Consider the following 23,036-nt stretch of genomic DNA (forward strand, 5'->3'; position numbering starts at 1 on the left):
CTGCGTGCTCGTGTCCCAGAAAGGTTTGGAAAGGGAGATGAGCCGGGAGGTTTAGTACAGGTTGTCAGGTGGATTGCAGCTTCACAGAGGGCTTCAGACAAATCAGACTTCATGATGGGAGGCAGGGGAAGAGAAGGAAAGTGTGCTGACCTCTTTAAGTCTGCAAAGAGCTGACGTGGGTTAAGATTTTAGGACCCTCCAGTTGGTTGTTACCCCTGCTCTGCTGGTACCTTAAACGGCCAGTGCGAGCAGCGCGCTGGCTTTTGTGCTGAAGCAGCTCTCACACACTCACCCAGCTGGGTTACTGTTCCAGTTTGCTCCCAACAAGGCATGTGACCTAATTATGGCTCAGGTTAGTTTTTGGGTTGAGGTATAGCTTTGGTTCCATAAAGGCTCTTACTTTCCTAAACTTGCCACCAACTCATTTAACCACAAGCGCACCAGACAAACACGGCACTGCTTCATTTGAGCCTCATGGCACGGATCATACTGCAGGCTCGACAAGGGAGTAAGCTCTGAGTAATCTTCCCCCTCAGTTACTCTGTCCCCAGGACTAATCCTGCTCCGACTTCGGCAGCACAGGGTCAAGCACAATATCATTATCTTCTGGTTTGATTTACACTAAATTATGAAATCAGGGCTTTGAGTTAAACAGTGTGCAAACATCAAGAACTTAACAGTTAATTTTTCCCGTATCTCCAACAAGATCTCCTACACTTCCCCTTTTCAATTAACACCACCTTTCTGAGTCAGTTCCTGAGATGCATCTCTATGTGCCTGAGTGCTGGTGCACAGGGCACGCTTAAAGTCTGATCCCTATTATAGCCTGGAAGACAAAAATAATTGTAGACTTAACTTGATTTTTGCAAAAGGCAGAAACAACAAAAATTAATCTTTACACAAACAACCCAAGGGAGCGTTCAGTGGGACTTTTCAATCTATTCACGATCTGTAATTCCCAGCCCCCAAAGTTTCCATGTTACAGCTTAATATCTAGGGACTCCATATGTTGAGGGAACACAGCAGAACCAAAATGAGCTGAAAAAAGAATGCATTAGATTCAAACATGGGATAAAACAGTACCCACGGAGCTCTTGTTTCATTTTCTCTACCTGGAACCATGGGACAGTGCAGCCATCTCAGCCTCATTCAAGTGTAACATTTCTTTTGAATATGACAGTGGTGGTGACCTTGTCATTAACTGATGCTGCTAGCAACGCTTCAGCTTTCATAATTCAGTTAATTTTCAAGCCAGTGGTTACTGAACCCCCAATATAACTTCCAGTACAATTAAACTGTATTAAAAAATAATAACAATAAAAAACCAGCCCACCTTCTGATCAAATACCAGTCAATGTTTGACTTGAACTCACTAAAGCAAGGAAGTTCTCAGTTATGGTTTAAGCAGTATCCTTAACTTCTTGTTGTCATGCCTGGCACTCAGGTATGCACACAACAGCCCCTGATATTCAGCAGCTTCTTGCTCTGCATGAGGTATACATGGAAAATTCCCAGCTGCAATGCTGAGGAGATAGGGCTGAGTCCTCTGCTGCAGCATGTTACGTGTGTATGGAGAGCTGGGCAAAGCCACGCGAATTCCCTCCTGTATTCCCACCCTCAGTCCATGAGGCAGTGAGGCCTGACATGCCCTGTGTGCAGGTTCTGGGTTAGGACCAGCCTGCTTCGAGGTGACCCCCAGGACTGCTGGTGCCATGGCACTGCAGGGTTAGAGGAACTCCTATGCCATGAACCAATTTTTCTGTGCTGAGAGAACCCCCTCAGAGACCAACCCACTCCCTGGCTTTGCTCTTCTGCAAGGGCACAAAAAAGACAGACTTCTGGGAGCAAAATCTGCCTCCAGGATTTTTACAGACACCGAGATGGTAGACAGTCAAATGGAAGTGCTGTCCAAGGGTGTCCAACCATCTCCATGCTGTGAGCACAAAAGTGAGGCAGGGAACACATTTCCTACGCCTTTGAAAATCTGATCCTAATCTCTTTTTTTTCATATGAATCCTGTGCTAAGCACACTTCAGATCCTTTCTTTCTTTTTGCTTTTCCCCCCCCTCTGCTATTGGCAACAACCACCAGAAACCTGAGAATGTTGCTAATTTCCGGGTGGATTTACCCTCTCCTGCTTGGCAAGACGAGTCATTTTTCCCTTCCATTTTATGCCCCCCCACATCACCAGCCTTCTGCATGTGTGCACTTGGTGCTCTTTAAAAAGCAGAAGTTCCCCTTGCTGCCTTTCCTTCATGGCCTCCTCCACCACCATCACTGTGCTGCCTTGTTTCCCTGTACTTGGCAGGGAACATATGGCACGTTGGGAATTCAGTAGGGGTCCTTTATGGATGCTCAGCAGCAGCACAATGAAGTCAGAATTCATGCAGGAAAGGAAGGAAAGAGGAAGAGCAGCTTAACTGATGCTCTGCCACACTGCTGGTCACAGTGTCCCTCTCCTCTCACCTTGCCCTGCACTTAAAGCCTTCCAATCAAAACCAGGTTTCAGTCGTTCTACCTCCTCCCTTTCTTGAGAGATATCCCCAAAAAGAAGCTTGCCTGAGGAAAATCTGAGGGCCTACAAATCCAGCCCTCTGAAAGCAGCAGTGATGTTTATATCACATACATTCCCTTCCTGTCCTCTGCCTGAAATCCTGCAGCACTTACAGCTGCATCCAACCCCTCGGAAAGGACTCAAGATAGTTATAAATCCAAGATCTTGTTTTTCGAGTGGCTCTGTTTGCCATGTTTCGGCTCAAAGATATTTTTTGGGGGCCAGGCAACACGTGACCCCTGTAACAAAAGGTTGGAAAGGTAATACAGCCATGCCTTTAATTACACTGCTGGTAGCAGAGGCACCTCAGCAACACACACAAGACAGACATTGCAGAACGTGGAGTTGGGTTCAATCTAGAAGATGTGAGAGTTTCAATTAATACAATCCTGCATGATTTAAGAAAAATATTCAGGAGCAGTATTTATTTAGCCTGCAGCCAAAGTCCATTACTGAGAATTACTCTTAATTAGAGTTGTGCGAGGTTGGGAATATCCACTCCTATCATGATTCTTTCACCTACCAGAAGAACTACCAAGCTTGCTGAGCCTCTGGCATTTCTAGGTTGGTTAGAAAAAATAGCCAGATGATAAAACAAGATAATCTAACCAGTAACACATAGAAACAATATTTGTTTTACTCGTCCTTTTAATCTGACATCCAGCATCATCAAAGAAGCTCTGCCTAAAATACTGCCCAAAAAAACCATGTGAGAACAAGGTTTACCAAACACTGAGCCACTCTTAAACAAATGTATGCTTTGTCTCAGGTTTTCCTGCCATTAATTGATAATTTCTCTGCCTTGGATAAACACAACCCAGACCATTCCCTTTCCAGTGGCAGCTCTAAGTCAGGACTGGGTTCGACACTCAGTGGAATTGTGGGCAGGGTGACAGAGCCTCACTAGCAATGTGAGACAGGTACAGTGAGCAGAACTGAACTGGAGTGCCCAGGTGGGAGGAAGAACAACACCTGAGCAAAAGTCAGCCTTCATTAATGCCAAAATCCAAGAGGCTCAGGAGAGGGTTTGAAGGATCCCCCAAACAAACTGTTCCCAAACGCACCATGGAAAACTCGGCTCCACCTCCAAGGTGAACCCTTCTAAGGAGGTGGTTCTTGATGCTCCTTGAGAAGATGGCTGTAAACTGTTCTCACCGAGTGCAGGAGGCTTGGTGGGTCTCCAGGCACCACAGAGAGCTGGGATGGGCTCCTGACCTGTAACTGGAACTCCCAACATGCCAAAAGAGGGGATATCATGGTGCTGGCCACAGTCACGCCTTTGGCTTGACCAGCTTTTCAGCAGTTATGTCAATCCCATGTCCAAAATAAGCTTTCAGACACAGCAAGGAGGGATGGAGCAAACAGTGATTAAACACCAGTCCATCTTCTGCATTACCAAGGAAACATAATCAGTAAATGACAAGACCAGAATGATAAGACTCATCTGAATTTGGTTCAGATGAGCTTAGGAAATATCAGTATTTATTTGGGACTCTCAGACACATAAAATGTGGCTTGTCTGCCATTCTTATTTCACTACCTGTTTCTTTCTGGTTTAAATCTCCCTGCTTCCAGTAGCAAAACCAGTGGCAGAACCTCACAGGGGATAGTAAGCCAGAAAGAAAAAAACACGGACAGGAAATAAAGGAAAAGACTGAAGTTCAACAAACTTAAACTCCTACGAACAGGCTCAGTTTAAGCCTAATGGGAGCTTGAGTCATTTCATCTGTTCCTAATTGCTTTGCTCACTCCTGGTGAGAGCTGAGAGCCATTGTCATGTTAAAGGATGGAAACAGGCCAAAAATTCAAAAGCTCGTGACTACATCATTACCAGAAGAGGAGGAAGCAGTTGAAAGCCAAACCACAATTCACCTTTTTCACCCACCCACCGCAGTCCAACTTGCAGATACACAGTCACAGTCTGGGTGTATAACTTTTGGTGTGTATGCAAACTCTCTATTGATTTCCCAGGTTTTTGGACAAGTGATGTGTGAAAAGGGCATATCAGTCATCTAAGATATCACCAGAAGACCCTGCAAGAAGCTACACAGTTCCATGGGACTGAGTAAATCCAGAAGGTACAAGCCCCCTGCAGCACAAGACCAAATGATATTCATGTGAATGATTGTTTCAAACTATGGACTCGAACCCTGGGGAAAATTTAAGGGGCAATAAGACTTTAAAGCGAGGTAGAGGCAGGAGCCTTGAGCCTTATTAAACAAAACCAATCAGAGTATCCACATTTTTGTAGTCCTACTGTGAAGGTCCAATAAACCTTACCCAAAAAACTCCATAACACTCCTTACCCAGCTTCATGGAAAATGAGAAGTGATTCCAGAGGTTGGCTGACTATTTAATACCTCTTGTAGTAGTTAAAAAGGCCACTTTCTTCTTCTCTCTCACACTCTTTTTTTAACTTTTACTGCAAAACCATTAAAGAAAGAACTAGTTCTAGTAATAAAAGGTAGCTATATTCCCACTGGGAGAAGGGGAATGGTGGTTCCTGTGTACCCTTAGCACTCTTGGCAGGGGTACTTATAAAGAAGGTGAAGGTCGCAGGAAAGAGAACAGAGTATTTTCTGTTCAACGGAAAATGGAAACTTCCAAATGTGAAAAGGAATTTTAGCCAAGTTTTATTTCCTTCTTTTACAGCCCTGACATCATATTTCTCCACAATGACATCATGGCTTTAAAGCAACAGCTCCCAATGACACCAGTGCATCAGAAGCCTTACAAAGCAAGTGCTTTTGGTGTTTCTGATTTTCTGAGGCACTGATGAAGTCTCGGCCTGAGCAGATTTTCGGTTTCTGTGTGTTTAAACACCCCTCTTCAAATCCTGCGAATAAGACCTTGCTAAAGTGCCCAGGGCTGGGAGAGTACCTTTGATGGAGGGAAGTTAGAAATGAAACTGTAAAAAATGCACAGTTGGGTTCACCCAGTAAGACCTTGTTTTCCTTCTGCTCCCTGTTTCCTCACCCAAATCAACCAGTCACACCCCGAAGCAATTCCTACCGGGACTGCTCCCCCAGGGAAGCTGCATACAACTCTCCTCTTATTACACTTTCAGGAGAACATGTTTTTTTGAACTGCATTGTCAAACTTCAAGGCAGCTCAACAGTGATTCGGTGTGAGCCTTGATTTTGACTGGATTTCCCCTGCTGAAAGGGAGAGCAGGATTTGGCCTGCTTCTGTTTCTAAGAGATCTTTTTAGCAATGGAAATTCGCTGGTCTCTGTTGCTCACTAATAAACAGATGCAACTGCCATTCCTAGTTTAAGAGGGAAGGAGCTGGAGCCAGGAGAGAGCTTCAAAGAGCCTGAATTACCTCTCTCACCTGTAGAGATGTGATTATGTCTGGCAGAGCGCTCTGGGGAAGCAGCTTCCACCAGAGCCATCAGCAGCCCGCGGAGCACCGGAGAGCTCCGAGCCGTCTTTTCCCTAAACTCCTGTACCCTTCCTGAACCGGAGCGTTTATTCGACAGCAAGAGATAAAGCTGCACATTTTACAGCAAGGAGGTCACAAACCAGGGACAGGCTGGGAATATTTTCTGCTTCTCTCCACACGCCCTCTGAGCGGACACCCCCTGCCCACACACACCAAAAATACATGGAAGGAAGGTAATGCCCTGTGATTAGTCTGCACCAAACTAACGAGGACTGGTGGTCCATGTGCTCTGGCAGTCGGCACTACTGTTTTCCTGGAGGGCTCTTTTGTCACTGAGATTCACAGAGTAGCAGCGAGAGAGGGAAAATATGGAGCCTCCCTTTTAAAAGTCTCTGTGTCTCCAACAGGTAACAGCTGTTGCTGTTTTAATACGATCTCAGGGCTCATATAGATGTGACATCACACAGAACTAAGGCTTGGCCATCGATTTTACTGCCAATATACCTTAAACTGTAGGGATCTTGTTACAAATTTGTGTGTTGCATGTGTGTCAGAACAAAATCCGCAACTGGAAACCTCTGTGCGGTTTCATCCCTTTGTAGCAATTCCATGAGCCATAAACCGGTTCCATTTCAGAATTAAAACCTGTATTAATTTTAAGCTGAATAGTAGTGAGTGAGTTCATCACTATCACAATTTATTACACATCCAAACAAAAAAAGAGTTTCGAAATTTGACTGGTAAGCCAAGCAAGAGGAGGTGGGGATGGTTTGTATTCTAATTTCAAGCTGCAGGGCTCCCAGGTGTATTGTATAGGATTTCCTGTAATTTACAGGCAAAATAAGCAGTCTACAGGAAAATGTTTGCCACACCGTACATGTGTATTAATTACACAGCAGGATACAATGATTTCTTTGTGATAGGAAGGGATGTGATCTACAGGCAAACTATTAAATTGATGTAGAAACACAGACATTCTTCTGCCTTTAAAAAGGGCTGTTGGATTCGGGGAAATAAAGCTGGTGAGTGTCTTGTCACACTTTGTATCCCCAGCCCTGTGACTGGAGCGCAGCACAATGTGCCAGGCTCCGTGGGTGCCCGGGAAGGGAGATGTCTCCTTACAAACAGGCTCCGGGAATCTCGCTGTCTTGGCCGTCCTGCGGGAGCTACTTCTGAGCTGAGTTCCTCCCAGAGAAAGACCTCCCCCCTCCAGTGAGAAAGGAGGACTTTTAAGATTCCAGGTGTGCATTGTTCAGCATCTCCCCGAGCTCTGTATAATGACACAATTGAATCCTTCCCAGGTTCATCACATGGATATCATTCCTTCACCTACCACTGAGCACCGAGAAAGCGCCGCTTTTCATTACCGCGGGTTAGCGCGAAACGGAACTAGTTGGAGGGAGACAACACGGCACATCACAACCCCTCTTAAAAAAAGATGAGGGAATTTCTTTTTAGATATGCAATCAAGGCTTGGGACATAAAGGGATATGAGAGGAATAAATAAAATATTCAGGCTGCTTTTCTCAAGACCAAATTTTGAGTAACTGCACAGGCTTGTTCTCGCTGTGAGATGAGCAATTCTTGTTACACTTGTTCAGATGCAATTTTGAAGCAGAACTTCACTTTTTTTGTTGGATTTTTGTGTTGGTTTTGTGTTTTTTTTTTTTGACTGGTAGGAAGCAGAAATCTCACCCGCCACACGCCTCTCCCCAAAGAGCTGGGTTTGACTACATATGGTTGGCACTCGGGAGGGAGAAGCTCAGAAAGGCAGTTTTGTTTGACTGAGGCATTCCTTAAAACATAAAGCCCTCAAAGCACAATTTCTGCCCATGTTATCTGAACAATAAGGCCTGGGATAGGGCCTGAGAATCAGATTACACCAAGGCTTATCTGCAGATGCATGTGGGCATTCAATGATGCCCAGTTTTACCATATGCATTCAGAAGGAACATTTCAATCACACTCCAGGTTAGTGTTGCACTTTAAATTAGTTTTCTTTCCTTAGCTGAGAGGGAGCAGCACGACAGCTCCGTGGAAGGACATTAGGACAAGGCTGAAGAAAGGCACTCAATTCTGCCTCTGGGAAAGGTTTCATGCCTTTATATCAACCAGTGAAACAAAAGGCAATGCCAAAAGAGAAGGGGAATATACTTACAGGCCAAATATACTATACTTATAGTATATTTACATACTAAATATACTATATATATATGTACTACATATACTTAGAGTATATATATAATATACTTATAGGCCCATGGGTGGCAGTGGGCAGCAGCACCCACAAGGGTCCCCGGCCCCCCTTCCTCTTCAAGGTAAGAGGGAAAGAAAAAAATATTGCTAGAAAATTTCTAGACAACATAGAGTTTAATTTCTTGGAGGTGTTTTGTTGACAAGAAAATAGAAAGCATGTGTCTCTGCTTCTCTTATTGTACTTCCAAGTAATGAAAGTATTTAAGGAGGTACAATTATGGACTTGGCAAGCACCTGGGGCTCTTGGAACTGCTTTTTCACACTGAATAAACACTGCAGTTAATCTGTTTATGTTACACTGCACTGGGAAACTATCTCCAAGAAAAGGTTGCAAGCATATATTTTCCACTCCTTTCCTTTGTTTTTAATGTTAAATTAATAACTTGTTTAAAGGAGCTGATTTTCTCTTAGGACATGGTAGAAGTGTAGTACAGGGCAATTTTGAAGATGGACAATGTAATTCATCAGAACAGACTAAAGTTACCCTTTAGGACATTAGACAGCAGAGCTGAGCTATACCTGCCCCCATGTGCAATGTGGCCTTAATATTCATGGTAAAGAATAAGCAAATGTGTCCTTTACTCATGCTCTCAACTACAATCTAGAGAAGATTACACAAACAGTACAAGTTAGCCAGGGGATGCTGAGCCTTGAAAGAGAACCACTGTGTCCTGCCCTGCTGCCCTCAGATCCTGGAAAAGAGCGGCCAAGAATGTGAAAACACTAGGCTAGAAGATTTTCTTTTGAAGTCCATAAAGTTGTACACTTCATCTTTTTCTCCCATTTTAGGCTCAAATCCTCAGGTCTAATTTGAGCATATAAAGTACCAAAGCAGAAGCCAGTAAGAGCCCTTTTATTGACTTCAGTTGGCGCTGTGTTGGGACCGGTGTTTTTAAAATCAGAACAGAGCAGGGAGGTAAAAGCGGTGCATCCGTAAGGTGAAAGGAAAGTGTGTGTGTTTAAAACATTGAAGAAATTGTTCTGAGAACAATTCATCTTTCTGAAAATATGAACCCTATGATGCTGCCAAGGTCAGGGAGAGCTGTGATAATTTAGTGCGTAAGTGCTACTCATCCAGCACAATGCCACATTATTTAATTCTGTAACACATTCATACAACTGCCTGACAACAGCCATGGACGGGAACACTACCTGTGGGCTCAGGTCAAGGCGAGGCAGTTTAACGTTAAAACAAAGGAGCTAATTGGATTCCTGTTCAAGTTCCAGCTTTTTATGGGATCAGAGTTACTTTTCGTCTTCCTGCCTCGGTCGGCTCGCCTGGAAAGGAGGACCAGGGTGTGACTCGTGGCTGAAGGAAAAATGCAGTGCATATGCCTGGCTTATTTGGCCACTCTTCCTAATTTCTCTGTCCCCCTTTTTTTTTGCCATTCCGCTCTAGTTTGTGAATTCCAGGCCATTCCCCTCAGAGAGCAGAAACGCAGCTCACCTCGTGAAACAGGAAGGACTGTTTTAAGAAGGAGAAGCCATCTTCAGTTGTAAAAATTACATGTCTTGTTAATGCCAAAATTAATAAGACAGAGGTATTTGGGGCTTACTCTTCATTCTTACAACTGCCAGTGCACAGAATACTTTATAAATAAGGCTACATCCCATACCCCAAACCTTACAGAGACAAATAAGTGCCATCCCCTTTCCCCAGAAGTATAAACACAGAGTAGAAAAATGAGCAATACAAGGAGACTGAAGAAATTCAAGCCTGAAAAAAAAAACCACCAGAATTTTTGCCTCCTTATTTCTAAACTCATAAAAAAGACTTTCTCTCTCTCAAAAAAGGGGATTAAATAATTTAATTAAAGACATAACCTTGTTTTATACTGAATTGCGTGCAAAGCTCTCTTCTGTTTGCAGAGGAGCTGAGAGTCACCCTCTGCAATGGCTGTTGTATAGTGTGACTTTCAAAACAATATCCTTTCAGTGCACAAAAGGAGAGAGCAAGAGATATATGTCCTCTGGCTCAACATGGATGGGTGTCTCCAAGGAGCTCACACAGATGATCAGACCACAGACTGTCAAATGCACAGAGTGGGGATGGCAGGAGGGAGAACAGTCCCGGCTCAAGATTAGAACAGGCTCAACTGCCACCAAACTTCCAGGAGGAAGAAGCACCTCTTTGCACCACCCCCAGGAAACCCGAGTTCTGGGCTGCAGCCTTTCCCTTTGGAAGTCCTCCCCCTCCCTAATCCCCTGGCACACAGGGCTGCCCACAGTTCCCCGAGTAGCAAACGCCTTAGTTTCATTTTTGGGCAGGACCACTGCAGGGTTCATCCCTGTATGCACAAACTGATAAACAGGCAGATCCAGTCCCTGCAGGCTAAACTCCAGTTCCCTCTGCAGATGTATTTTTGTTATAAGCTGAGGCTCACTGTTGTGCCGTGTAAAAAATGTAGTTATTCAAAGAAGTGGTTTTAAGTTCAAAGATAATGTCATGTTCATTTGGAATATAAGCATGAGCAGCACGCTCACAGATACACTCCCTGTCTCCCTACATCCCTATCTCAGCTGTAGGCAGGGTGGTAATGTATAAAGAGAGAGCAGGTGGGATTTTTTTTAGGTGGGGAAGAAAAAGGCTTATGGCTCTGAAGCTGAGTTCACTGCCTATCCCACATTTTGGAAAGGACACAAAAATGCCTCATGAATCGAGCAGGCATGCTGCAAAATAAAAAGAAACAATAGTATGCAGAGAAATGTGGAAAATCCACCGATTAAAATGCAGGATTTTATTTCAATAGAGTTTGGGCAGAGTCTCCATTTCTTCTATCACCAGTGTGAAGGGGCCACTGGACTTACATGTGCAAAAGCCTTTTATCCACTTACATTTGGTCTCTTGCAAGGTCTGAGTCCTGAAGGAGCTCAGAAATAAGGAGCTTTCAGGTTGGCACCTACCTAAATAGCCCTGCTGGCTCTATGTAAATGGCCTCGGTGCCACGGAGATTTTGCTGAAGGCATTTGCTCTGTGCACATCACTGACACCAGCCCGAGGAGCGGGGCTTGGGCTCTGATCTCCCTGAGCACTCAGAGGAGAGGGATAAGCCCCCTAAGTGGGATGAGAGAGCGGCTGGAGGACTAAAGGGATGATTTAACACACTTTCTGTGAGCAGGCAGCCCCAGTGTCAGGACTTCAGCCTCGGAGTCCATTCCCTGCCTACTACGTTTTATAAAATGCTTGGGAAAAAACACTTTGCACGTCATGTCCTGCACATCAGCAGTGCCAGACAATTAATCAGGGATTCCTGTGCCACGTCATAAATCATGGCACCTCCTGTCACTGACACCTGAAAGACAATATGTGAGAATCTGTCTTCAGTGATACCCTTTAACTCAGGCAGAATCCCTTCGGGTGTGTTTGTGACCACCATTCCTGGCAGCCCACACAGCTCCAGGGTCTGATCCTGATCCTGCTGGTTTGGCCATGGATACTACAGAGATAATTTACTGTGATAAATGGTTACATACGTGACACCAAAATGGAGCCTTCAGCTGCCTTTTTACAATAACACAATACAATAATCTCCCCACTACTTATTCCATTATCACCAACTAACTGGAAGACCTGGAAAAGTCCCTCCATGTCATGAGCTGTCTCCAAAATGAGAGAGAGCTGCAGCACATCAAATTCTTCACCACAATGTCTCTCTCAAGCAGGAACTGAAGGCCAGGCTGTAACTTCCCCACGAGATGCGCAGTGGTGAAATATCCCCAAATTAAACAATTATGTTTAGAAACACAAACACACAGAGACCTCCCACTAACTCAGCAGATTCTTTTGAAAGTTGGCACTGTCAAAACAAACACAGTCGCCTGTAGCACCCTTCCACTGCTCCTGCTGACAGCGCTAGTGAGGAGGAGGAGGTGCTGAGTACTTTGTTATTATGAGGAGGAGGATAGTGTTGGGAAAGGTGTTGAGTTTGACACAGAAGTATCAAGAGCAGGAAAGCGAAAGTCAAGGAAATCAGCCTCGTGCCACCTAAAATTGCTCTGGCACTAAACCTACAAAAAAATCAATGACTCTGCTTTCACAGGAGTTTTCACATCAACCTGAGGGAGCGTAAAGCCCGAGCTGCACCAGATGGAAAGGCACTGGAAGTAGGGAGTGAGACAGGAGCAGTGCTGGTATCTATCAGCCACCTCAAACACAGAATTCACAAACAGTAATTAGGGCTATTCACATCTCTGCCTGCCTTTTACTTCTGCTGTACCAGCGAGGAGGGAAAGACGGCACAGAGAGAAAACTGAAGTGTTATAAACATATCTGCAGGTACTAAAAGGATTGTTTATACTCTTATGTATTTCTGCCTGTTATCTGAGTAAAAAATTTGGTAATACAGCAATCTGAATTTTAGGTGTGAAGTTATCTTTCCTTGGTTCCACCTTTTCAAACTCATTTAATCACAGCAGCTTGTCTTCCTTTGCCCTCCCTCACAAAAACACCCCTCCCCACGCTGCATTTAAAACCTTCTCACAAAGAAAACCGAAGGAAAATAATTTCTGTGCAACTTATCCATCTTTCAAAGCAGCTTCTGGCAGAAGGGAGCTGAGAGTGATGAGTCCATAGAATAATAAATAATAACAATATTGAGCAGTTTTGCAGAGCAAATGTACATTGAAAAACTTTTCCTCTTGAGTGCCTGACATTATTAATTTGTTCTCCAAATACACTAGTGAGGGGAGTCAGCCCATTTTTACAGACAGGGAAAGAGAGCATATAGATTTCAATAATTGTTTAAGACACAGAGGAGTCAGCTTCAGAAACTGGGCAAACAACTCACAGGAGATCACAGCCCATATCCATGGCAACATTTGGGCAGAGCCCTGCCACCACAATAATTGCTATCGGCAAGTGACACACGCTGGGGGGTTGTGACACCCGTCAATAATATCCTCCCTGAACTGCCCTTCCCTGGGCTCCACAAGGAGGATGTCCCAGGCCGTGAGGAGCAGCAAAGGCTGAACAGAAGTTCCTGTAATTATTGATGACAGAAGTATTTCTACCCCCTTCCCAGCTTCTGCTTAAAAGGGTTCAAACTCACACTAATCTACTGCTGAAGTCATATGTGACATACCCAAACAACCCATTTTGAGTTGCACAGCCACTCACCTGGGACATCCTTTCCCAGCAGTCCTGTGGAACGGCAGTATTTTTATTTTGCACCATGAGGGCTGTGTTTTCAGCCCCATTACTGCACAGCAGAGCTTTCAGATGAATTGAGGGGAGGGGGAGAAGACCTGAACTGACTTGCTGTATCCACATGAAATGGGTTGTGGATGACCTTGTGTCCAACCTTCTAACATCTAAGACAAAAGCATGGAAAAGCTGAACAAAGGAAAGCAGGAAAGCTCACTGAACAGGGGGTTTATGGGTGTGTGTGTGTGTGTGTTTTGTTTGTTTGCATAGAGATACAAATTGAGGTTGAGAAGAAGATAAATTAATTTTTAAGTCTTTTCCTGTTTTATAGTACTTGTAGCAGAGTCACAAAAGTAACAAGAATTTCCAGGACCAGCACAAGACCAAAAACAGGTCAAAATCTTGCTTGCTGTACTCACACTAACGAGGTCTCAAAAATAAATGGATGTGAGGATTCCTGTGTGGACAAACATCACTTCCCCAGGTTCCCCTGATAATGGCTTGGTGATGAAAACCAATCCTCATCCCTTTTCCCCATGAGCTAGATTATGATGCACGAGTGAGGCAGGCAGAGGGACAGCTCTTGTGTGTCACCCCCTGCTTGCCCTGGGCAATGCCTGGCACTGGCACACCACTATGATATGCACATGCTGATGCACCAGGGCTGCTGCTTCTGCTTTTTAGAGCTATTGATTTCCTGCCCTTTCTTGTAAAGCATTCTGTGAACTGGAAGCAGTTAAAGGTTAACGGCAAAGATTTCATTAAAAAGAATATTTTAGAATTGTTTAAAGATTCTAAATCATTAGTAGTTAAACGCCTACACCCAAGAACTGCTCTGAAATTTGTGTCTTTAGGCAATGAAGTTCCAAGAGTTACCTGTCAATATGAGCACTCCTGACTCTGCTTGCTCTGCTCCAGCTCGGCGCCCGCAGGCAGCTCCCAGATCCCGGCAGTAGCGCTGGCTGTCACCAGGAATCCTCCACTTGGGATCTCACTAAGATGAGGAGGAAGAAGAAAGGGGTTTTATCAGTTGGCAGAGCCTTAAAGTAGTCGAAGTTTGGCATTTTGGTGAAAATGAAAAGTCAGAAGGAGATGCTGGGAGAAGGGGAGGACGTGCCTCCACCAGCACGGCTACCCCTGGCATCTGTGTGACCCAGCAAGGAATTGCAGCCTTCCAGTCCCTGAAGGGAGTCAACAGGAAAGATGGAGAGAGACTATTTGCAATGATCTCCAGTGACAGGACAAGGAGAAATGGGTTCAAATTGAAAGACAGTAGTTTAGATTAGATATTAGGATAAGATTCTTTACTGTGAGGGTAGTGAGGCACTGGAAAAGGTTGCCCAGGGAATTTATGGCTGCCCCATGCCTGGAAGTGTTCAAGGCCAAGTTGGACGGGGCTTGAAGCAACCTGGTCTAGTGGAAGGTGTGTTCCTGTCTACAGCAAGGGGATTGGAATGAGGTGATCTTCATGGTCTCCTTCCAACCCAAACCACTCAAGGATTCCAAGAAAAGGACTCCTGCCCAAAATACAGTTCACACCCACGTGTGTGTGCGTGGAGGGGGATTTTACACACATCTTGTTTACAAGCTGTACATCATAAACTGACATTTCTGTTACTGTGGCTGTGTTTCCCCATTTATGCTCCTTCTTTTTCCGAGTGGCATTTCCTTTGCTTTATGCACAGACTTAGGCCTTGGAAAAAGGGAAAAGTTCCCTGCCTGAGAGCACCAAGGGGAGCACTCTTGCTCACCTGGGGACCTGTGCAGGCCTGCACGTGTGTGTTAATTTTAGAAGGATCCTCCTGACGTCTGAAACCAGCATCCAACTGCTGCTGACAGCACCTGGCACAGGGGCTACATCCTGCGCATCCCTTGGCAGGTTTTCTGGGAAGCAGCTACAGCAGAGCTACAGTACAGATGGCCCTTCATTTGGGGGTGTTTGGATCCAGACCCTTCATTTGGGTCTGTCTGAAGGGAAAAACTGCCTTCAATACACGCAAATATTTTGGTTTTAAAGCTACACGGAGGTGGCACAATTTATTTCCCTTCTCTCCTCCAGTAACAGTTCCACCTCATTCAGGCAGTGCAAAGGCTTCACCTACTGCAGCTAAAAAATCCTCTGCTTCTTTCAGCTGGACATCACCACTCAAACCTTAATGGTGGGGACATGCAGGCTGTAAGGGCAGGACACCCCAGCAGTTTTGGGGGGGCCAGAGTTCCCTTGGGAACACTGAGGTGAAATGCTGCTCTGTGCTGGGGTATATCAGAAATGAGGGGCACGGTATTTAAAACATGCCCAGCAGGATCTATCCCCCACAAAGGATCCAGCCACAATAGCTTCATTCAGTCTCCTGAGTCATTAGAGTATTTCCAGCATTATTTTTTAAAGATTTGTTCTACCTCCTAAAGAATTGCTTCTCAATGCAAAAGCAGAATGATGAATACACATCTTCCCTTTCCCTGCTGAATACAACTTTGAAAAACATAATGCTTCTCATCTGATTTCCTCCCCGAGTCAAAATAAGCCAACCAACTCCTGCACTATACCTATCAATACAAACAAAAGATTCAGGGGTGGTTTTTTGTAGCAGAAATAAACACAGTTTAGGGAATGATTTTCCTTTCATGACAGCTTAAGGTCCTTCAAACTTGACAGAATTGATTACTGAATCAAAGCAAAGGAAGGCAGGGAATGGAGTTTTCTTGCACACACCTGCAATGTTGCACACTCAGGGAAGGAAGTGAAAGGCTCGAGCTACCGGTAAGGAAAGCCCAGGCAGGGAAAGAGAAGAAGGGATATCTTGGGATTAGCTTTAGCATAACATCCTACAGTATGTTTACTTTGCTTCTCCATCTCATATTTCTTCCTGGGATCAGTCCCCAGCCCTGCAGACCCTCCCAGGAGTACAATGCCCCTTTCGTGTATTGTACGAGTGGCACCGAGAGTGCGGCGGCTTCCAAACATAAAAAGGAAAAAAAGAGTCTCCCTCAATGCCATCATCATTTTTAAAAAAGGCAATTGATGTCGCCTGAAGCAGCAGCTATGAAGCCCAATTATACCACATTTCATTCAAGTGTCAAAAATTGGAATAATAATAACCAACAACGAGGAGCACATATAGGAAATGATGCTGCCATCTTCTTTTGTTTTGGCCCCGCGTTTTCATAAATCCAGGCTTTGAGCAGCCCCAGTGCCACATTCCTTCAAGGACTTTCTTGTTCGCTATTGTTTTCAGTTCTTAACAATTGGCTTCCCCGACTACTTTCCTCGTGTTGACAGTCGCTCACAGAGCCTCCATATGCTCCCACTACTTGGGTAGTCAATCATTTGTGAATTAGCTACCCAATCAAAGATCTACAAGAGGGCTGGTGGTGTTTATTCCTTGCTGGTGTTTTGAGTGAGTGTGTTGCTTGCAAAAGGTGTCAGATTAAACACGCAGAACTGAGTTTACTCCCAGAACACGGATTGCGTAGTCGGAAGCAGAGACGCGAGCGCCGGCCCGGGTTCACTCTGGTTTTCCGTGGGTTTTTTTCCCTTTGTTTCATTTGTGGTTTAAACCCTGCCGGAGGTAAGATGTCCCTGGACTCAGGAAGACTTCAACCACCTGCTTACTTAAAATGGAATATTTGGAAAGAGGCTGGAATCTTGGCTGGAAGCAAGAGAGCGGCTCCAGGGGCTGCCTCAGTGTGGAGGACAGAAAGGTTAAAGCAATCAAAGACATCCTGATGGCATGTTTTTCTCATCTCAGATCATGGAGGTGCACAGTGCAGCCCTGAGAAACACATTCCTCTTTGCATCAGCAATATTCCTGCATTCCCAGCTGCATGGATGGAGCCTTCATAACCCCCCAGAAGCACTTGTGCCTGATGCTGTGTATGATCTCAGACAAAAGCTGTCCTTCTTTTAAGATCTGACTCAAAACACCAACACAATACTTTCCTTAGCTGTCATTTTGGGGGAATTTAAAGGCATTTTAACACTGGCCAACACAGCCTAAAACAAGCAATGCCAGTTTGCAGAAGAGCCAGCATTCAGGGAGCAGAGTTGTTCCAAATCAGGATTATCACTTGCCATCAGAGACACTGCCTAATTCAGAGCTGGACACAAACCTTCACAGGATTTAAACACACAGCCCAGATGAACTTGCCTCTTTTTGTAAGAAAAGGGAAAAAAAAAAAGCTGAGGTAACGAGGTTGTGTTTGGAGATCTCACTTTACAGCCCAGGTTTATGCTAAAAGATGACTAACATAAATATCTACAGGGGTTCCATATTGTCACCTTTACCTGACTTTAGAGTAATCTATTTATAAGCAAAAAAAAAAAAAAATTAACTGGCAGTCCAAAGAAAATGTCACTGGTGATGAGAGAATCAGGCTGATTTCTTTTTTTCTCATGAATCATTGTCACAATAAAGGGTCTGCGTGACAACTCTGCCCTTAGCAATCACTGAAAAACCCAGTTCCTTTGAAATTAGGAGCTGGTTGGTCCTTATATTGATAGTACTTGGTGATGATGACAATGATGCACAGGGAGAAATGTAACTTAGCTGCCTGCCATAGTTCTTACTTCAGCTGACTTCCAGCAGCACTTACCATTCTGTATTAATAGAAATTAAAATATTAAACACTTACTCATTAAGGTATGCAGATATGATTCACAGGGACCCAGTAAGAAAATGCTATTTTTAAGTGGAGATATTACAGTGAAGGATATTTCAAGTCAGAGCTTCTCAGAAGAAACAGAAAGCACTTGTTTATTCAGTGTCAGTTGGAATAACAAAAATTCGTTCCACTGGTAATAGCACATCAATACATATTAAGCCAGTGGTGATTTTCCTGAAGTTTTTCCGTCTTCAGAATTCATGAAAGAAATTTAAAACACTCAAGGCAAATGTCAGTGCTAGGGACAGTAATGTAAAGAATCAAAGTGGAACTACCTGGAATGTACATTAAATAAAAGGCAGAGAATGAGCACCGAGTGAATTTTTATATGTTCACATTACAACAAACTAGTCAAAGATTCTGACCCCTGGCACCGCAGAAATCTTCCCGGTTTTGATATTTTCAATAAAATAATTCCCAAGAGGGCTGGGGAAAAAAACCACCACACTCTTTCTCTCCCTTTCTTTCAATAAAATGAGACCTCATCTGTATTACGAGAAAGAATACTAATAATTTGGTAGTGTTCTGAGGTAGCTTTTATAAAGCTTTTGCTTGGGATTTAATATTGCCCGGGAAGTCCAGCAGATTTCCATGGCTTTGCTGGAGAAGAGTGAGCAGCACTGAATGTCAGCTCCTCGTGCAGTCAACAACTTGTACCTGGGCAAAGGGAACGTGGAGGGGACGTGCTCCGATCCTGCACAGCCAGCCCAGGGGGAAGAATCCAGAGAGGAGCCGGTTCCGATAACGCGGAGCAGGTGGGTCCCACCTGTACACAACAAACGGCCTGATAAGTATGAAATGTGTTCCCCACGCTGGAATGGCTTTGGGACATCTCTGCTTGGAGGGCCCTGACTCCCTCTGAGCTGACGGTACACAAATATTTGAGTGCAGCACGAGATTATGAGATGAGGGAAGGCAAAACCAGAAAGGCAGGAGAGGTGGCAGTGGTGTGCAACAACGAATAGGTGCATGCCATCAAAACAATTAATGTCACTCTGCAAGCTCTCTGGGAAATGTAGCAACAGAGGGAACCCACAGATGGCTCCTTTCCAGGGCATTTTGGAAGGGGGTAGGATGGGCCATGCTACTGTAAATCCCAGGCTGAAAGATGAGAAGGACAAAAAAAAAAATAAAAGCAGAGAAAGGGGGAGAAAGTGTATTCCTTTTCTTCCTGAATTTCCTCTTCACAAATAAAATAAATTGGGCATGTACAGCCAGGGCAAAGATTGAATCAGAGGTTGGACAGCCTAATGCTACAGATACACCATGCTGACCCATAATGCCATAAATGCTGGGTAGAGGACCAGAATTTTCCAGTGCTCAGCACCAATTAAGGCCAGGTTTGCAGAAAATGTCCTTCCCAGGAGGGCCAGCGTAGCAGAAAGCATTTGGCTCCCTCTTGATGTTTGCAGAAATGTTTTCAGAAGACCTTCTTTTTCTGGCACGCTGCCCTCTTTCTATACCTACTTATTTAAACAGGGCTTTGGAAGGCCAAATTACTGTCTCCCAGATTCTCAGTTTCCTAACATTAAAATGGGAATAAAAATAAACTTCTTTCGTGGCCAAGGAGGACAAATGCAGAGGTGCTTAATGCTCAGAAATCTCCGTTCTGGGGGTCAGGTAAGGAGATGATTTTTGCACCAACAAGTCTTACTTTGCTCTTGCTGTGGTGTTACCCTTCATTAAGTACTCAAACATTCAGAATAAAATCAGATCCTAAAGCAACAACGTTCTCTGCTCTCGGAAATCCTCCCTTTCCAAAGCTGCTGAGCTGCACTGCTCACTGGAACTGTCTGCCCCTTCCAGAGATCAGTCTTGATTCCCTTCCTTCACCTCCAGTTTGCCCAGAGTTTAGTCCTGCTTTCCTCAGGCAGACAGCTGATGAGCTGGGCACGTACAGGAGCATTACACTCACGTCTGTGGGTGGGCATCTGTATATTTGTGTATCTGCATATGGGAAAAATCCACACAGATGCATGTCCATGTTTAAGCAGTGTTATTGCTGGGAAAGGATGGACAAACAGCTGGACATAACTTCCCTCCTTTTTAACCACCAGGCAGGGGATTGTATCAGAGGGGCAGCGAACACCACTCGTCAGTGACAGGAAATACAGTGTTCCTGGGGTTATTCCTGCCCCCTTGGCTCCAGGCAGGTAAGGATGACCTGGTGTCTGTAACTCACCTGATGCTGGCAGGCAGCAAACACTGTTGGAAGCCAAGCCAAGAGTAGGAAAAATTGTCCTTTTCTCCCATATTTCCAAGCACGGTCTCGCATTCGCCTTATTTATCGCTCGTCAGGCGAAGAGACAGAAGAGGTGAATTTACCAGACACAGCCTCCCTGTTAGCTCTCCCCTTGCCTTTTCCTATCAACATCCACAAACCTCTTTTATAAAGGGGCCGTTTCCCAGTCCCAGAGAGGTCAGGAGCCTGCTGGGGAAGTTCTGAGGTGTGTCCCAGCTCTGGCAAGACACCACTTCAGGTCTGAGTAAGCCCCCCACAAAAAGAAGGCCAAACTGCACACGATGTGGGCTCAGCAGCCAGGCAGTGGGTGGTGGCCCTCAGTGGGCCCAGGGAGGAGAGCAAAGGGGACAAGTTTTGTGGAAGATCTGAAGAGGTAATGAGACACCCACAGGTGGGTCATGTAGGTTTGGGGTTCAATACTGTCAATGCTACATTGGGGAAAAGCTGATAAGGAAGAGCACAGACAAACTGTGTCATTTCCACCTTTTAGGCACAAGGATAAGTGGAATTATTTCATCAGGTAAGTCATAACCACAAAGGGCTTTCCACCATACTGATTTCCTGTAAAAATATTTGAAGACTTGTGCACATCTGAGGGAAGGACTCAGAATAAAAGAAGGATCCTCCTCTGTATTTTAACAATGACTTCTGAAGAGCACTTACCATGTTTTACTTCAGAAGTACATTTCTGCACACGTGCAGGTGTAAGAAGTTTCATCAAGTTTGGAGAAAAAAAGGTAAAAGCTTTTAACATTACTCAAGGACACAGAGTGGTTAAAGTGATATTTCCTTCCCCCTGTTTTAACCAATTACTCTTCTACTCCTGTGTATGATTTCAGAACATTCTGTTCCAGGAAAATCCTGAGAAGAGCCCTTTGCTGAGGAAGAAATACACATTTTCAGCATTTGTGAATCTATTTCTAATAGCTTGGTAAGCAAACTGTGTTCCTTATCTGGAGCCTGGTAGATAAAGGTGCAAAAAAAAATTATTTTTGCTGCCACAGTGACAATCAGAGCCTGTGTGGTCAGTGGTGCCACCTCTGCCTCTGGGATGGGCAGATCTGTCTTCAGGAAGTTTTGCTTTCTTTAGAACACCTCATCCAGTATCATCCTGTCAGGGAAAAGTTTTAGCATTTTCCAACACCTGAAAGAGTTGCTTTATCCTGTGCTTAGAGTGAGAAAATAACCCTGTGGCTTTTATGGTGGCCAGCACACACCAGTCCCCAGCTGCTGCTCTGGCCTTGAACAGCAGCAACCCTTCCCTTCTCCATTCTAATTAAGATGAGGTTTTGGATTAGGTTTTTCTCTCCTACTCAAGCTGAACTATGAGCTCCTTCAGCTGTTCCTCTTCCCCTTCAGCCCTCTCCATCCACCTTCTCCATCATCCCATATGACCATTTATTACATTTTGCTTCACTCTCTGCTGTGTCCAAGGGGCTGAGCCTGGGGACATTCCAAGGGGGAAGGGCTCCTGCCCCTCACAGATGGTCAGGCAAAGCCAACAAAGAATCCCACAGTTCCTCGTTCTGTAGCTCCACCATCTCTTTTCCAGAGGGCAGGGGCTGGGATTTCATGCTGCCAGTCATGCTGTTCTTCCATAAGCCAGTTCATACCTTTTCCAGGTTGTTACACTGGATGAACAGACCCTGTAGTCCACTCGAGCTCTGTAGCCCTCAGGGAATGTTTTCCTCCAGGATATCAGGGCATAACAAAGCGATTGTCTCACACAGACTGACTCCACAGCAGTTTCCCTTAACTAGCCCCAGGTTTATGGGGAACTTAATGAAGAGCTAACCCAGATAACAGAATGGGGGCACAGGGGCACGGGGAAGAGAAAAGATGGTCAGAAAACAGACATGGAGTGAAGACAGACAGACAAGGAACGAAGGAAGATACTCAGAAGTCTCAAGGGACAGAACGGTGACAGGAACCGCAATCAAAGCTAGAAGTGCTCATGTGTTACCTCTTTTGGGTCAGGTGAGCCAATTCCTCCCTCAACTGTCATATTTTTTCAAGATTAAGGCAAGGAAGGCTTTGCTTTTTCTTTCTCATTCTGTGGTGCCTTTTTTCTATTCAGGAGGTTCAGTGGTTTATTTTTTGTTGGTTTTTTTTTTTTGTTGTTGTTGTTGGTTTTTTTTTTTTAATTACCTTGATCTTACTTTCCCCATTTCCCATTTGGTCACTGTTTGAACAGGAACGAATTCCCAGTCTCCAAAGCCCATATGTGATTTCTATGGAGTGCTCCCAAATTACCTAATCTCAGCTCATATGCCAGTGCACATTCACAGTTTAACATCTTTTTTTCCTTGGAATTGGGCACAGAAACTGCTAGTTGGCTCAGATGTAAAAATAATACTCAAAACACCGAGGCCAAACCCTGCACAATAAGTCTACATATGTGGTTGGGCACTAACAAGCAAGTAAGAAAATGATCTATTTAAAGACTCACTTCTGATTTAGACATCGCTTTGAAGCAGTGTGAGTAGCCAGCAGAGTCTGGTCTCCATCACAATTTTTCAAATATAAAAATTAAAAAATGATTATAATTATGCATTCTGAAAGCTGGATGGGGCCATGCTACACTGAAGCATATTTTCCAATGTAATTAAGGCTTTCAGCTGATTCCTTCTGACTGCAATTGTTATTTCAAATGTGAATTAATAAATCATGTCCATCTAGTTAAGAATTAAAATCAGTCTCAAGTATTCCTGCTTAGACCAGCAAACTTAAAGAGAGGGAGGGATGAATGCTCCCAAGAAATTCTCAGCGGAGAGAAGAAGAGAAGAAAAAAACAA

The 23,036-nt window shown here is 44.5% G+C and overlaps 1 long non-coding RNA gene across 1 annotated transcript in view; it reads right to left on the reverse strand.

The window, feature by feature from the left end:
• LOC108640594 overlaps window positions 1-23,036 on the reverse strand; it is a 217,810-nt gene that overhangs the window by 56,616 nt on the left and 138,158 nt on the right. Inside the window, exon 4 of the long non-coding RNA XR_003915981.1 lies at window positions 14,214-14,331. This is a non-coding gene — a long non-coding RNA (uncharacterized LOC108640594). The remainder of the gene's footprint in view (window positions 1-14,213; window positions 14,332-23,036) is intronic.

Source organism: Manacus vitellinus, unplaced genomic scaffold, assembly GCF_001715985.3.
Source record: "Manacus vitellinus isolate BGI_N305 unplaced genomic scaffold, ASM171598v3 scaffold_38_pilon, whole genome shotgun sequence".
In the NCBI taxonomy this organism is placed as follows: Eukaryota; Metazoa; Chordata; class Aves; order Passeriformes; family Pipridae; genus Manacus; species Manacus vitellinus.